General features: G+C 38.0%; 1 protein-coding gene across 2 annotated transcripts in view; it reads right to left on the bottom strand.

Annotated features, from left to right (window-relative positions):
- Positions 1-1,701: 1,701 nt before the first annotated feature.
- LOC126297886 (uncharacterized) overlaps positions 1,702-15,596 on the bottom strand; it is a 116,568-nt gene continuing 102,673 nt past the window's right edge. For both annotated transcript variants that reach the window (XM_049989184.1, XM_049989185.1), the window contains one exon: positions 1,702-2,125. The gene's annotated coding sequence lies outside the window, so the exon portion shown is untranslated. The remainder of the gene's footprint in view (positions 2,126-15,596) is intronic.

Here is a 15,596-nt window from a genome sequence, read left to right as displayed (position 1 = left end):
TTGTTTCCTTCTGCAATGCCCATGGGATTCACTACATTTTCGACTTGCACTTCCACCTGCAGTCCAATGGTGAGGCTGAAAGGTTAGTTAGAACATTCAAAGCACAATGGAAAAGTACATGACTTGGTCCCCACCTGACATTGCCTTGGATCAATTTATGTCTTTGTATCAGTTTACGCCATTTGGTGACAACAGCCGTGCCCAACTGATCCACAGTTGTCAACCCTGGATGCTCCTCCATCTCCTGTGGCCCATCCAGGGATGCCAACCTGTGCAGCCCTCATCCAGTTTCTGGCCTGGGTTGGTTGTCTCGGCATGTGGGATTGGTCATCATCCAAAATGGATACCCACCATTATTCCTCGATGCTGTGACTGCCATCTCTGCCATGTCTGTCTGGAGAGGGCCTCTGAGCACACCATTACAACCAGTTGTGCCTGCAGGTGGACAACTGGATAACCCCAGCCAGAACACCAGTGTTGCCATACCAATCTGTATTGCTTGTCAGATCACCCGATGTGGCTGGGTCCCTGCCATGACATACGACGGGTCCTCCATCACCAGTGGACAAATCTGGAGCAGCTTCTCCAATACCGCTACCAGTATTTCTACAGCTGCTGTCTACACCGGAGCCATCTCCTCCACCTCAGCTGCCAGATGTGGGGTCACCACCACCACCAGGCCCTGGACCTTATGTTGATATGGAGCTTATGCCAACATCAACCATCCACCATATCAGTTGACATGAGAAGGAGGACTGCGATGCTGTCCATGTTTAAAGTGCTACTGATAATATGCACTAGTATCAGCACATCATCTCAGTCAGAGCCTCATGGAGGAAGATGCCTTGGACATCTCATGAATCTAAGCTGGTCCTCAAGGGTAGAGGAATGAAGAAATGCTTGCACACTTGAAAGCTGCCCACATTAGCAGTCTGTCATCATCCATGAGAGTGCGCAGTGAAAGAGTTATACTGTGAACTTCTGATGGGGCCCACCACTGGTGACTTCCTATGTAGCCATGCCCAGTTATGTTATTATTACTTACATATATCTGCCTTTTCTTATTGTGTTCAGTGAAGGTTACAGTATTCGCCTATATGCAACAGTTTAATAAAGGTGTACTAACATACTTGGTTGTTTTGTGTGTCCAGGTAACAACAATATGTAAACACTGTGTTTATATATTACATTAGATATTTGATGTCTTCATGTTTACATGATGTCCATTTCTTTCATTCTGTCTTGCTACTGAACCACTGTAGCTCAAAAATTACAACTGAAAAGATGAATAAATGAATATTAATGATTACAGTCTTTATGTGCTACAAGCAGATAGTCATATTTACTCAATATTTTTGTAAGTGCTTAAGAATGTGGCTTTGGAGGAACTCTTCGAGGCTATAGAAGCAATGCATTAACATATATTCTTTTAATACTGCTTTAAATTTTGTGTCAGATCATTTATTACTTTAATTTTTTTGTGAATGTTATTGTAAATAATTTTATGATGTGTGATGTTCCTTTTTGGCTCAAACAGGTCTTTATTTTGAGCATGTGAAATTCAGTTTTCTATTTTGTGTTTTGGTGGTGCAGATCTTCATTTTTGAGGAAGATGATAGAATTTGATATTGCATTTTACTTAATGAACATTGCACTTTCAAAGTTGTAAATACATGGAAGAGGAAGAATTAAATAGTGATCTGCAGGGCTTGTTCCTTTTTATTCCAGCCATTTATTCATTTATTTATTGTGACTTACATTGATCCCAATTGCAAGGAGTATTATCACAATATGTGCAATACAGTAGAGCACAATATGATTGCTTCATGATAATAATCATAGCAACTAATGTTACATCATAATACATCAACAGAAATAATAATTTTTATGCATACACTGTCAGCCGTTTATATTATGAATAGTCAACATTTATGCTTGCATTAAATGGCTCACTCATCTATAAAATAAAAGCTGTTTAAATATTTGCACATTTGCACTAAAAATTAGCAATTAAACAGAATGAATTTTGTATCAGGCACTCCTTCAGTTTGCTCTTGAATTTTGGTGTTTCAAATGGAATGAGCCATGATTCTCTGAAGAGTTCTGGGCAGATTGGTGAGTTACCCTAGAAAGTGATCCCATACTTTAGAATGCAATGTATATTAGCATAATAAACAGTCATTAGACAGTCTTAATGACAACAATTTTCAAGCGCTCATTAAAAATAGCACATGGTACTTAGTCTGTTAAAAATGCTATCAATGTGAGTATCCCATCTAAGGTTATCTTGAAACCAGATCCCCAGAAATTTTGTATTAGTTACACTTGCAATATCTGTGTCTGGTATCTGAATTTTTGTGTCCTCTTCAGAGTTTGTCTTGTCATTATGAAAATTTAACACTACTGTTCTACTTTTTTTAAATTATTAGTTAATTTTGGCTGAACCAGTTTACGACACTAGTTAATGTCTCGGATAGTGTTACCTGTAACATTTCTGCTGTCTTGCCACTGACAAAAATGCTTGTCATCTGCAAACTGGATAGTGCTATGACATTGTTTCATTAATGCTGGGTCAGTTACATATATCAAAAATAGGATGTGATCCAGTACTGAGCCCTATGGTACATCATACTTTACTTCTCTGTAATCAGAATAGTGTCCGATTGATTTATTATCTTCTTGAAATAGTATTTCCACTACTTGTTTGCAGCCAGTAAGATACAATCTAAGCCAGTTGTTAGGTGTACCTCTGATACCAATGCTATAAAGTTTCTGCAACAATAGCATAAATGTATGATGTCTAAGGTCTTAGATGGATCAAGGCATATTCCAATTACCTTTTCTACACTATCAGGTTTTTGCAGCACTTCACTCAGAATTTCTAATATTGCTATTTCTGTTGATTGTCCTTTTGGGAAAACATGTTGGGCTGTGGATAATATGTTGCACTTTTCTAGAAATTCTTACAACCTCTTATGAAAACGTTTTCTAGTATTTTCCAAAATACAGATAGCAAAGCAACACACCTTCTTTCTTACCCATTTTGTACAGTGGTGTGAGTTTCATTATCTTTAGTGGGAAGGAAAGATTCCAGTTGTGGATGAACTGTTCAAAAGTTGGACTGATGGTACTTCAATGAGGTGATCTGCATTTTTAATGTGTAATCTGGAATCTCATCTATACACGCTGAAAATTCAGTTCTTAACTTTTTAATTGCTAGTATAATTCCTTCAGTATTGGTTGGGAGAAGAAATCGGGAGTTGGTATATATGTCGTATTGAAGAACTCTCTTATAATTCTTGAAATACACCAGATATTCTTCAGAAACATTTTGTGTTTTTGAAATATCATAGTCTCCTCCTTTCATCACAAGATATTTCAATGAATGTTGTGAGGTATTATAAGTTTTTCTTGATAAAATTTCTGCCTTATCTTGTTATTTCTGGTTCAGTGTTTCTACTGGTGCCAATTGAAAATTGCATGTTTTGGCAAAGGAGCATAAATTTTGATGATGGCTTCCTTACTTGCTTCACTGTTAGTTTCCTTTCCAGAGCAAGAGTTTACAAGATGATCTTACAATTTCTCTGGAATCACTAGCCTTAAAAAAGTTGTGGTTCTTTCCTGTTGTGTGCAGGGGAAGCTGACGTGTAGTGACATGGTGTTTCAGCTGTGATTTTTGAAGTTGTAACTTGAGGCATTGTAACTAAACTTGATGGAATCTTCTTCTTGCTGCCTTAGCTTTGTCTGTAGTTACTAGACTACTTGGTTCATCAATTGAAAATGATGATTCAATTGGTTTTAACAGGAAAAGGAATGTGCCTGCACAGTTGTATATATCATTCCATGTTTCTTATCCCAGTAAGGGCCTGAGGTATCCTAAGTTTTGCTTGATAAAATTTGTACCTTTTCTTGTTATTTCTGGTTCAGTATTGCCAGTGGTCTCTATTGGGGAATCAATAAATTGTGCATAATGATCACTGAAACCTGTATTCATATTTTCAGTTTTGTATAAATATTTACCTGTGTTTGTTAGTGCCTCATCTTTTGTACTGCTGGATGATTTGGGCTCAGCATTTAATTTCTCTTCTGAGTTCCTGTTAAAGGCCCCACACATGATAGTTGTTTTACTAAATACTTTTGTACTGTTAAGTGCCTTCTCAAGATTTGCAACAAAATTAGTTATGTTTCCATCTGAGCTTCTATATATACAAATAACAACTATATTTATATTAGTCACTTGTGTAGCAGAAATTTCTCTGTGATGCTGTTTTCTTTGCTGATCAATGAATTTTAAGCAACAGTGATGTCATTTCCAACATATATGCATGTTCCTCGATGAATAAGGGTTGTTGTTGTTGTCGTTGTGGTCTTCAGTCTTGAGACTGGTTTGATGCAGCTCTCCATGCTACTCTATCCTGTGCAAACTTTTTCATCTCCCAGTACCTACTGCAGCCTACATCCTTCGGAATCTACTTAATGTATTCATCTCTTGGTCTCCCTCTACGACTTTTACCCTCCACACTGCACTCCAGTACTAAATTGGTGATCCCTTGATGCCTCAGAACAAGTCCTACCAACCGATCCCTTCTTCTAGTCAAGTTGTGCCACAAACTCCTCTTCTCCCCAATCCTATTCAATACCTCCACATTAGTTATGTGATCTACCCATCTAATCTTCAGCATTCTTCTGTAGCACCGCACTTTGAAAGCTTCTATTCTCTTCTTGTCTAAACTATTTATTGTCCATGTTTCACTTTCATACATGGCTACACTCCATACAAATACTTTCAGAAACGACTTCCTGACACTTAAATCAATACTCAATGTTAACAAATTTCTCTTCTTCAGAAACGCTTTCTCTCCAATAACATGATGAAAGGGTAAAGCCCTCTGTCCGTGTAAGTGATAACTTATTTTCTCTTAACCATTGTTGGTTGACCATTGTTGTTGACACTTCTTTTAATTCATCTGATAACAATATTTCCACCTTATTAACTTTATTTGATAGGCACTGCACATTTTGGCAATGGAGCATAAATTTTGATGATGGCTTCCTTACATGCTTCACTGTTGCAGTTTTCTTTCCAGAACAACAGTTTACAAGGTGAACTTACAATTTCTCTGGGATAACTTGCCGAAAAAAAAAAAAAAAAAAAAAAAATAATGTTGTGGTTCTTTCCTGTTGTGTGCAGAGGAAGTTGATGTGTAGTGACATGGCGTTTCAGCTGTGATTTTTGAAGTTGTAACTTGAGGCATTGCAACTAAACTTGATGGAATCCTCTTCTTGCTGCCTTAGCTTTGTCTGTAATTACTAGACTATTTGGTTCTTCAATTGAAACTGATGATTTCATTGGTTTTTAACAGGAGAAAAAATATTGAAATAATGTCAAATTTTTTACATTTGCCCGCACAGTTTTATATATCATTCCATGTTTCTTTTTCCAGTAAGGGCCTGAGGTGTCCTAAGTTTTGCTTGATAAAATTTCTACCTTTTCTTGTTATTTCTGGTTCAGTATTGCCAGTGGTCTCTATTGGGGAATCAATAAATTGTACATAATGATCACTGACACCTGTATTCATATTTCCAGTTTTGTATAATTATTTACTTTTGTTTATTAGTACCTGATCTTTTGTACTGCTGGATGATTTGGGCTCAGCATTTAATCTCTCTTCTGAGTTCCTGTTGAAGGCCCCACACATGATAGTTGTTTTACTAAATACTTTTCTACTGTTGGGTGCCTTTCAAGATTTTCAACGAAAGTAGTTATGTTTCCATCTGAGCTTCTATATACACAGATAACAATTATATTAAAATTAGTCAGTTGTGTAGCAGAAGTTTCACTGTGATGCTGTTTCCTTTGCTGGTCAATGAACTTGGAGGTTGCACAAAGCCTGACATCTCTTAAGCAGATAATCATTTTAAGTTTCACCTGTTTCTAAAACCTTTAGATGGATATGAAAAACTGTAATCTGACTGGTGTTAGCATTATTATTCTTCTAATGGAGCCTGAGTCAAATTATTTGCTTTATCGATACAAGCTTTGACTGCAATATCAGTGTTTCCAAGGAAAAAATCTCTGCTAACAATGCTAGTGTATTTCAACCAGTCATCCAGAAACCACCTTGTAAGGTTTCTGTTGATCACTGTAGCCACTTTATGAAGACTACTTGCTCCGCCAAATATAATGTGTATTGTATTCGTTATAGTGCTGACGTAGCTGACCAGGAATATACATTTGTTTGATATTTTTTTTTCATCAATGCACCATTGCAGGAATTCTTTTAAATCTTCAGGCAACTGCCTCTCTGCCAACGTGTGAGGAATGAGACCCCACAGCCACTCAAGTTCTTTAAAAAGAAAGTACATTTACTGTGGATAATCCTTAAATGGTTATACATCACAAAATACACTTACTGTAACACTTAGCATTATAAAAGCAGAAAATAGAAAAGCCATGACTACCAGAAAGAATCAAAGGCTCTGATACAAATGAAGATACATTCAATTGCTGAATCACAATATATAATAACAATAAATAGCTTCTTTGAGAACTATCAAGTAAACAGCAGAAAAGAAGCAGTCTAGATATGATGCAGATGAGTGTAAGTGTGAAATATGAGTTTCTTATTGTGGCCAAGTGATGTTTTCAGCAACAGTTGATATTGTGACAGGTGAACACCCATCATTTTTACTGTACAAATGTGACAAGTGTGTGCTGTATAAGAAATTTATAATTCCTTGCACAGTATTCCCTTGCCTTGTGCCTCAAAGCACACTGTCAACTTCAAGGCACCAATGGAAGAAAGCACTCTGTACAAGGAAATTAAAGTCCTTATTTAAAACTATCTTGTTTCTGTAGTGCCTTGAAAATAATGAGGTGTTCACCTGCCATAATGTTCATTGTTGATGAGAACGTCACCTGCATGCACTTCCTTAAGTTTTTCGAACAAGTGTAAATGATATTCTACTAGGATTAGAAAGGACTCACTACCAGAAACAGTCTACAGAGATTACTTATAGAAGAAAGGTGAGAAGAGGGAGACCAACAGTGTAGTCTGGTTAATTACTTGAAATTTAAGCAATAAATAAAGAATTAAAGTAAAAGTAGAGTTAATTTCAATAGTCACATGTGTATTACAATGCAAATAAAAAGAAAAACAGAGTTTAATACAAACAGATAGATATAGCGTTAATTCCAAAGTAGACAACTACACCAACAGGGAAAAAGAGACAGCAAGCTAAATTTTACATTCCCATTGTAACTTTTGTCATTAGAAATGGATTACTTGCTTAACTGGATAAAGTCTTGCAGTTTGAATTAGTTTTATGACTAATTAATGAACAATTGCATTACTTTCATAAGTGGTTTAGGGAAACATGAATTGAAACAGCTTTTTTTGTTTGTTTGTACTATTCCAGAACTTCAATAATATGTGTGGAATGCATATTTGATACTATGTGCATTTTGCCCAGGTTTTTTTGTTTTTGCTATTTTAATCTTCCATTACTGATTTTGAACATGGCTCATTTTCAAATGGTACCACATACAGGTAGATATAAAATATAAATACACATACACTGACGAGCCAAAACATTATGACCATCTACTTAGTAGCATTTTGGTTCATCTTTTGAATGCAATACAACAGAAATTTTGTACGACATGTATTCTACAAGTTTTTGGTAGATTTTCAGAGGTATACAACACCAGAGATCTAGGCAGAGGCCACATAATTCCAGTACATTATGGCACCTGATAGTGTCCCAAATGTGTTCCATCAGGTTCAGATCAGGAAATTTGGTGGCCAAGACATAAACATCAGTTCATTGTCATGCTCTTCAAACCATTGTCCCATGATTCTGGCCTTGGGTTTTGGACAGTCATGATAGCAAAAGCTGCCATAGCCACCAGGAAAGACATTGAGCATGAGGAGATGCAGATTGTCCATGATAATTTTATATAGTCCACAGCCATCACAGTACCTTTAATTAGTATCCCACATTCCATGGACATCCAGGTGAATGTTCCACATAACATAACACTGCCCTAACTGGCTCGGTTCTGTCACTCAGTGCACATTTGAGGCAGCACTTCATCTGCACAACAATGCAGTCAGACATTACTATTGACCTCGAAAAATATGATTCATCTGACCAGGCAAAACATTTGCATTAATCAAGAGTCCAATATTGATGATTTAATGCCCATGATGATGTCATCGGGTCAGTACAGAAACTGGTAGGTATCATCTGACACGGAGCCCCACGTTCAATGAGATCATGACAAATTATATGCTCCAAAATTCTCGTACCTGCACAGGCATTGTACTCTGTGATCAAAACTGCCACAGACTGTCACCTATCCAGCTTTACAGAGTGAGAGAGCCTTCGACCTCCAAGTTCTGCAACAAGGTACTGATGTCTGACACCTCATCAGCTACTCCCTGTTTCACTATCCTTCAACCAGTTCATATCGATCATAACAACAGTAGATCACAAGCAGCCAACCAGCTTCACTATTTGTGAGGTTATCATTTCCAGGCACTTAGCTGTGAACAGTCTGCCATTTCTCAGAGCTGCTTATGTCCATGGATTTCCCCATTTGCAGTCCGTATCATCACTGGAACAATTCGCTGATTGTCTTGCTGCACTTATACACCTTCCTTACCATGTCACATGCCTGACATCTCACGGTGGGCAGTGGGAATAATGTTTCAGCTCATCAGTGCATATATAAACAGTGTCAAAGGAAAGCTACTGAGAAAACTAATAGATTACGGAAAGGACTTGTGGGCCAGTGCTCACCTTCAGGAGGTAAAATGTATAGTACTGCCAACAGACACACATAAAAATGAAAGTGATTACATTTACTAGCTATCAGAGCTATTAATTCCTTCCTCAGGGAGGAGAGTGGGATAGAAAGCAGATGACACAGATTCCAGTATGAGAATCATCCATCTATAGTGAGTGCCTCTCAACCAGGGCTCTGAGTTATCTGCTTTCTATCCCTGTTACCTGCCTGAGGAATGAACTAGTTCTGAAATCTAGGAAAATACTGTCACTTATGTTTGTCTGTCAACAACACTACACATTTTGCATTCTGATGGTAAGAACTGGTCTACAATACTGTCTCACAATATATGTAAATATAAAATTATCAGTTCAGTGGACGCTGTTCATTTTCACAAATGAAATATTTAATGTTATTTATGGACTATGAAATTATTTTTCTGTGACATGTTTATGATGTAACTGTGCAACTGCCACATTATTTATCTATTTTTGTGTCACAGATAAAGCCTGTGATTAAATTTTATTATCTTTTATGAAAGTCAATTTTTATGTAAGACTGTTCTAAATTACCTGTGTACTGAAAAGAATTTTGTCAATGTTATACATATATTTTTTTTATTCTGAAGTTCGGTTTGTTAATTCAAAATTTACCTGGATTTTCTGTCTAATGTGTGCAAATCTCTCTCCCAAACATAATGTCCATATAGATTCCCTTTCCTCACTCTATGAATAACTGAAAGATTATTCCTCAACTCTATTGTTGAGCATAATTTTCTCTAAGATTATTATATTAAATTGCAGAGCATTTGTTTGTATGTTGCTTGTATCTTGTGCTAAATATTTTTCCTGTGTGTCTGATATACAACATGTCACAGTCACTGCATTTAATTATGTACATTCCTAACTAGTCATAGTTTTGAGTTTTGTCTATTATGTGTATTAGGTTTATTGTTTATTTGTAGTTTATTTTCTGTCCAAAAATAGTAGTCTGTTAACAAATGTGTAACTTACTTTTTGAGAAATATTCCCCAGGTATGGGTATATCACTGTTTCTATGAGGCTGATCAGTTCATATATTCCTAGTTACCTGACTGTGCCAAATTTTTATTAGTTTTTTTCCCTTTTGATGTTTCTGGTTTGTGTAATGTAAGCCTAGTCAGAGACTATATCTCTGACATAAAAATATATTGACAGTACGACAACTTCACACTTTTGTCATAAATATGACAAAGCTAAACAATATCACCATTCATAAATAACATTAAAGACCCATAACTGCAAATAGGCAATGTCCACACAACATATATCTCTTGACTTTATACAGGTACTACTGGAAAAGAGCCATGCTTGCAAATTAGTAGCAAACACTGAAATAACATAAAAAGCATATATTGCAACTCTCCTGGAAAATACACATAAAACATGCGTTTCATAAAATGGAATAGCTAGACAGAGATTTAATTTTTGCTGCTACAGTCCCTTGATAATAATATTTGTTAGCACGGTGCGTTTCAGCAGCATGCTGCCATCATCAGCTGCATTACATTTACATGTGCAGTTGACAAAACAAAACTGTTCGCATGTTCTGGTAAGCTTGATACCTTTGGTTGTCTACAGCTCACATCAGAGGTAATGCAGTATGCACTGGATGTGGCAACAGCATCACATGAAACACACTTTTAGAAGTGTATTTTTTCCCTTTTTATTGTAATGATTTTACTTATAGAAAATTTTGATTTTCTGTGGTTGTGTGTAATTTGTGTGTGTGTGTGTGTGTGTGTGTGTGTGTGTGTGTGTGTGTGTGTGTGTGTGTGTACACATTATAACACTTTCTTTTATTTATTCAAAATGCTGAGATGCTTCTGTCTTGGATAAACAAATAAGAACAAATCTGTGTAGTTACATGGTGATTGCAACACAGTGTTTGAGACTCTGAAATTTCAATGAAGTAATTATGCTTTGCATACACTCATTAGCATATTTTTTATCTTCTATTGTTTGTTGATGTGTTATAAGTGTAATAGGAATATAGTTGGAATATGTAAAACATGATAACACACTGCATCACAGATGGGTATATGACAGCCGTTTACTACCAGGGTGCCTCAGCATATGCAGGCCATGAGAAGTAGCATCCAAAAGCTGTTTTCCAACTTAACATTCTTCAGGAACCCAAGGATAGTATTCTGTGCACTGTGCCCATTTCCCTACATTAGTCTTCAGAAAAATGACCACTGCAGAATATGGATTCTGGGTTTTCTTCTTCAGACTGCACATCTGAATCACTCTACTGAACTAAATCTGTATCACACTGCAAGTGATTTGAAGACTATGTTTCCTGTGTTTCTCTCTGTTTCATTTTCAAGGAGAAAACTTTCGCTCCTGTATGTTTCGATTCTGCTGCAGCTTTCTTCTCCTTCAATTGTTTCAAATGTTGTCAGTGTAGAGGTAATGTTAGCTTCCTAACAGACTCAGAAGGTTCTGATTTGACTAGAGGTGGTGGCTCTTGATATGGCTTGCTGATTTTGAGAGTGCACCAGATACCATTTGAACTCACATTTACTCTGTTGTTTACATTTTGTATGTCAGACTCCTGTTATATAACATGTCTGTTACATGGGAAGAGGCTATTTATAGCATTTTCTGTTGTTATTGGTCTCAAGTAGGTCTCTCCAAATAACCTCCCAATCAAAAATGAGGTTACTACTTGACCTGGGCTATTTGCCCACCAGGATTCTATTTCTTGGAGATAATGTGTTTCAAATGATCCCATGAACTCCACACAAGAGGCTGCCTTTTGTGCATGGAATGAAGTGATAAGAAAATTATATGGACATGTATTTCTCTTGCTTTTTCTGTCACAAAAATGTGATATGATGCCCATAAAGAGTTAACAGAATAGAATCATTGCCAAATGGCTTCACAAAGTTCACAAAAATGTCGAATCACTTAATAAAAATTTGAGTCTGAATCCAGCAATTCGGTGTCAAGCTGAAGCTATCATGATATGGTATAGTGTGTCCTAAAATGCAATAAAGCATCATATTAGGATACCCATAGATCACATGTTAAAAATAAGCCATCTTGCACTATAAACCTAGCTAGCATCACGGTTATGCTGCTCAGTTTAAAATGAATGGAAGAGTACTTTGTGAAGAAGTATTCTGTATAGTTACTTGGAGGGTGCAACACAGTGTCCGAGACTCTGAAATTTCAATGAAGTAATAGGAATACTATTGCAACACATACTCAAATTTAGGTATTAAAACCCTACAAAGACATACACACAAAAAATTGAAGGTCAACACTTTTAAAATCAAGCATTCTTGACCACGTCCAACCCTATAGTGGTCTTATTGTCATTGCTCTACACTCTGATGTCGTGAGAACTGATACTTCTCAACAGATCTGTGCACTTACTTTGGGCAGACTCTAGCTGTCTCACTTTAGTGAATTCTCCCATATTAGGCATCTTAACTTTATTTTCAGAATCATTCTCAGTAATGATGATATCATTTCAGTAATTAAAAAAAAATGAAATCAAAACATAAATAGCCCTTTTCTTAAAATAAATTCTAATTGCAGTAAGACAAAGCATAGTGCATTCCCTCATCTGTCATATATAGTTTCGTACCCACAGACCATCGGAAATATTGAATTCTGCATTCCTTAAATATCAGGGGGAAATAATCATAACCATAATTTATGTTGGAAAACCATATTCTGTATTTGTCCTATCAGCTGGAAGGTTGTGCAATTTTGTGTCTGCTTATGTCTTTCAGGTCATTATGCATGTCAAACCTGATTTTAATAAATACTCTTTAATAGAATTTAAAGTTCTTATTCAGACTCATATGCTTAATAGTCAAGCCTACTTTTCCCAGCATGTTCGTCATCTTACTTTGATTCCAAAAGTTATGTGATCATTGTTAAACATTTATTCTCTCTTAATTAATTACTTAATTTTTATTTGCTCCTGTGACGTCTTGAGTAGGAATAGTGCAAGTCAAAATATTAAACAGATATAAAAATTAGAAAATTTTCACATAAGGACAATATGGAAATTAACCATGATTTATCATTCAATCTAAGTAATATTTACTACATGTATGACTGATATCGCATAAGTGATTCATGCAGACAATACATAGATATGAACACACTTATACATAAATAAAATGGATATTCACCATATTTCCCTTATTCAGAAATAATTTCCTTAACCACTACAACCACCTTGTTATGCACTGACAAAGTAATAAATTGGAGGATATAAAATACACTCCTGGAAATGGAAAAAAGAACACATTGACATCAGTGTGTCAGACCCACCATACTTGCTCCGGACACTGCGAGAGGGCTGTACAAGCAATGATCACACGCACGGCACAGCGGACACACCAGGAACTGCGGTGTTGGCCGTCGAATGGCGCTAGCTGCGCACTATTTGTGCACCACCGCTGTCAGTGTCAGCCAGTTTGCCGTGGCATACGGAGCTCCATCGCAGTCTTTAACACTGGTAGCAAGCCGCGACAGCGTGGACGTGAACCGTATGTGCAGTTGACGGACTTTGAGCGAGGGCGTATAGTGGGCATGCGGGAGGCCGGGTGGACGTACCGCCGAATTGCTCAACACGTGGGGCGTGAGGTCTCCACAGTACATCGATGTTGTCACCAGTGGTCGGCGGAAGGTGCACTTGCCCGTCGACCTGGGATCGGACCGCAGCGACACACGGATGCTCGCCAAGACCGTAGGATCCTACGCAGTGTCGTAGGGGACCGCACCACCACTTCCCAGCAAATTGGGGACACTGTTGCTCCTGGGGTATCGGCGAGGACCATTCGCAACCGTCTCCATGAAGCTGGGCTACGGTCCCGCACACTGTTAGGCCGTCTTCCGCTCACGCCCCAACATCGTGCAGCCCGCCTCCAGTGGTGTCGCGACAGGCGTGAATGGAAGGACGAATGGAGACGTGTCGTCTTCAGCGATGAGAGTCGCTTCTGCCTTAGTGCCAATGATGGTTGTATGGGTGTTTGGCGCCATGCAGGTGAGCGCCACAATCAGGACTGCATACGACCGAGGCACACAGTGCCAACACCTGGCATCATGGTGTGGGCACCTCTGGTGATCGTCGAGGGTACACTGAATAGTGCACGGTACATCCAAACCGTCATCGAACCCATCGTTCTACCATTCCTAGACCGGCAAGGGAACTTGCTGTTCCAACAGAACAATGCACGTCCGCATGTATCCTGTGCCACCCAACATGCTCTAGAAGGTGTAAGTCAACTACCCTGGCCAGCAAGATCTCCGGATCTGTCCCCCATTGAGCATGTTTGGGACTGGATGAAGCGTTGTCTCACGCGGTCTGCACGTCCAGCACGAACGCTGGTCCAACTGAGGTGAAAGGTGTAAATGGCATGGCAAGCCATTCCACAGGACTACATCCAGCATCTCTACGATCGTCTCCATGGGAGAATAGCAGCCTGCATTGCTGCGAAAGGTGGATATACACTGTACTAGTGCCGACATTGTTCATGCTCTGTTGCCTGTGTCTATGTGCCTGTGATTCTGTCAGTGTGATCATGTGATGTATCTGACCCCAGGAATGTGTCAATAAAGTTTCCCCTTCCTGGGACAATGAATTCACGGTGTTCTTATTTCAATTTCCAGGAGTGTATGAAGAGAGAACTATGAGGAGAGAGAATAAGATGCCAAGTAACAGGAAAAGAGAAAATGTAGAGTAAAAGAGGAATTACTTGGTTACATTTAGTTGGCATAAGATGAATAAGATGAAGGAGTGCAGTCATGTTTTATTGTTAGTACAGTGGAGTTCATCATAGACAAGGGTAATGTCATGACTGCCCCAAGGAAGTGTGGGAGAACTGCTTTTGTTCTCTCTTTACATAAATGATCTGAATGACAGGGTGAGCAGCAGTCTGCAGCTGTTAGCTGATGATGCTCTAGTGTCGTCATTGAGAGACTGTAGGAGAATACAGAATGACTTAGAATTTCAGTTTGGTTTAATGAATGGCAGCTTTCTCTAAGTGTGAAAAAATGTAAGTTAATGCAGGTGAGAAGGAAAAGCAACCCAGTAATGTTTGAATACAATGTTAGTGGTGTGCTACTTAATATAGTCATGTTGATTAAATATTTAAAATCAATGTTGCAAAGTTACATGAAATGGAATGAGCACATAAGATTGGTATTAGAGAAGACACATGTTAGACTTCACTTTATTGGGAGTGTTCTAGGAAAGTGCAGCTCACTTATAAAAGGAGACTGTGTATAGAACACTAGTGTGACACAATCTTACAAATTCTTTGAGTGTTTGGGATCCCCACCAGGTCAGATTAAAGAAAGACATCAAAGCAATTCAGAGGCATGCTGCTGAATTTGTTACTGGTATGTGTAATCAACATGTGAGTATTATGGAGACACCTCGTGAACTTAAATACGATTCCCAATGGAGATAATTACGTTTTTTTTGTGAAACACTTCTGAGAAAAGTTAGAGAACCGCCCTTTGCAGCTGACATTCGAATGATTCTACTGCCATCAGTGTATATTTTGTGTAAAGACCATGGAGACAAGATAAGAGAACTAAGGGCTCATACAGAGGGGTATAGACAGCAGGTCTTCCCTTACTCCATATGCAAGTGCAACAGGAAATGGAATGACTAGTAGTGGTACAAAGAATCCTTTGCCATGCAGTGTGTGGTGTCCAGATGCGGTGTCTAGATGTAGATGTATATTTATTAAGGTTTTATGATTTCCTTGTTCTCATTAATGTATAACCTGAAC

This window comes from Schistocerca gregaria, chromosome X, assembly GCF_023897955.1.
Source record: "Schistocerca gregaria isolate iqSchGreg1 chromosome X, iqSchGreg1.2, whole genome shotgun sequence".
In the NCBI taxonomy this organism is placed as follows: Eukaryota; Metazoa; Arthropoda; class Insecta; order Orthoptera; family Acrididae; genus Schistocerca; species Schistocerca gregaria.
Note: the sequence above shows the minus strand (reverse complement) of the source record. Positions and strands in the feature narration are given on the sequence as shown.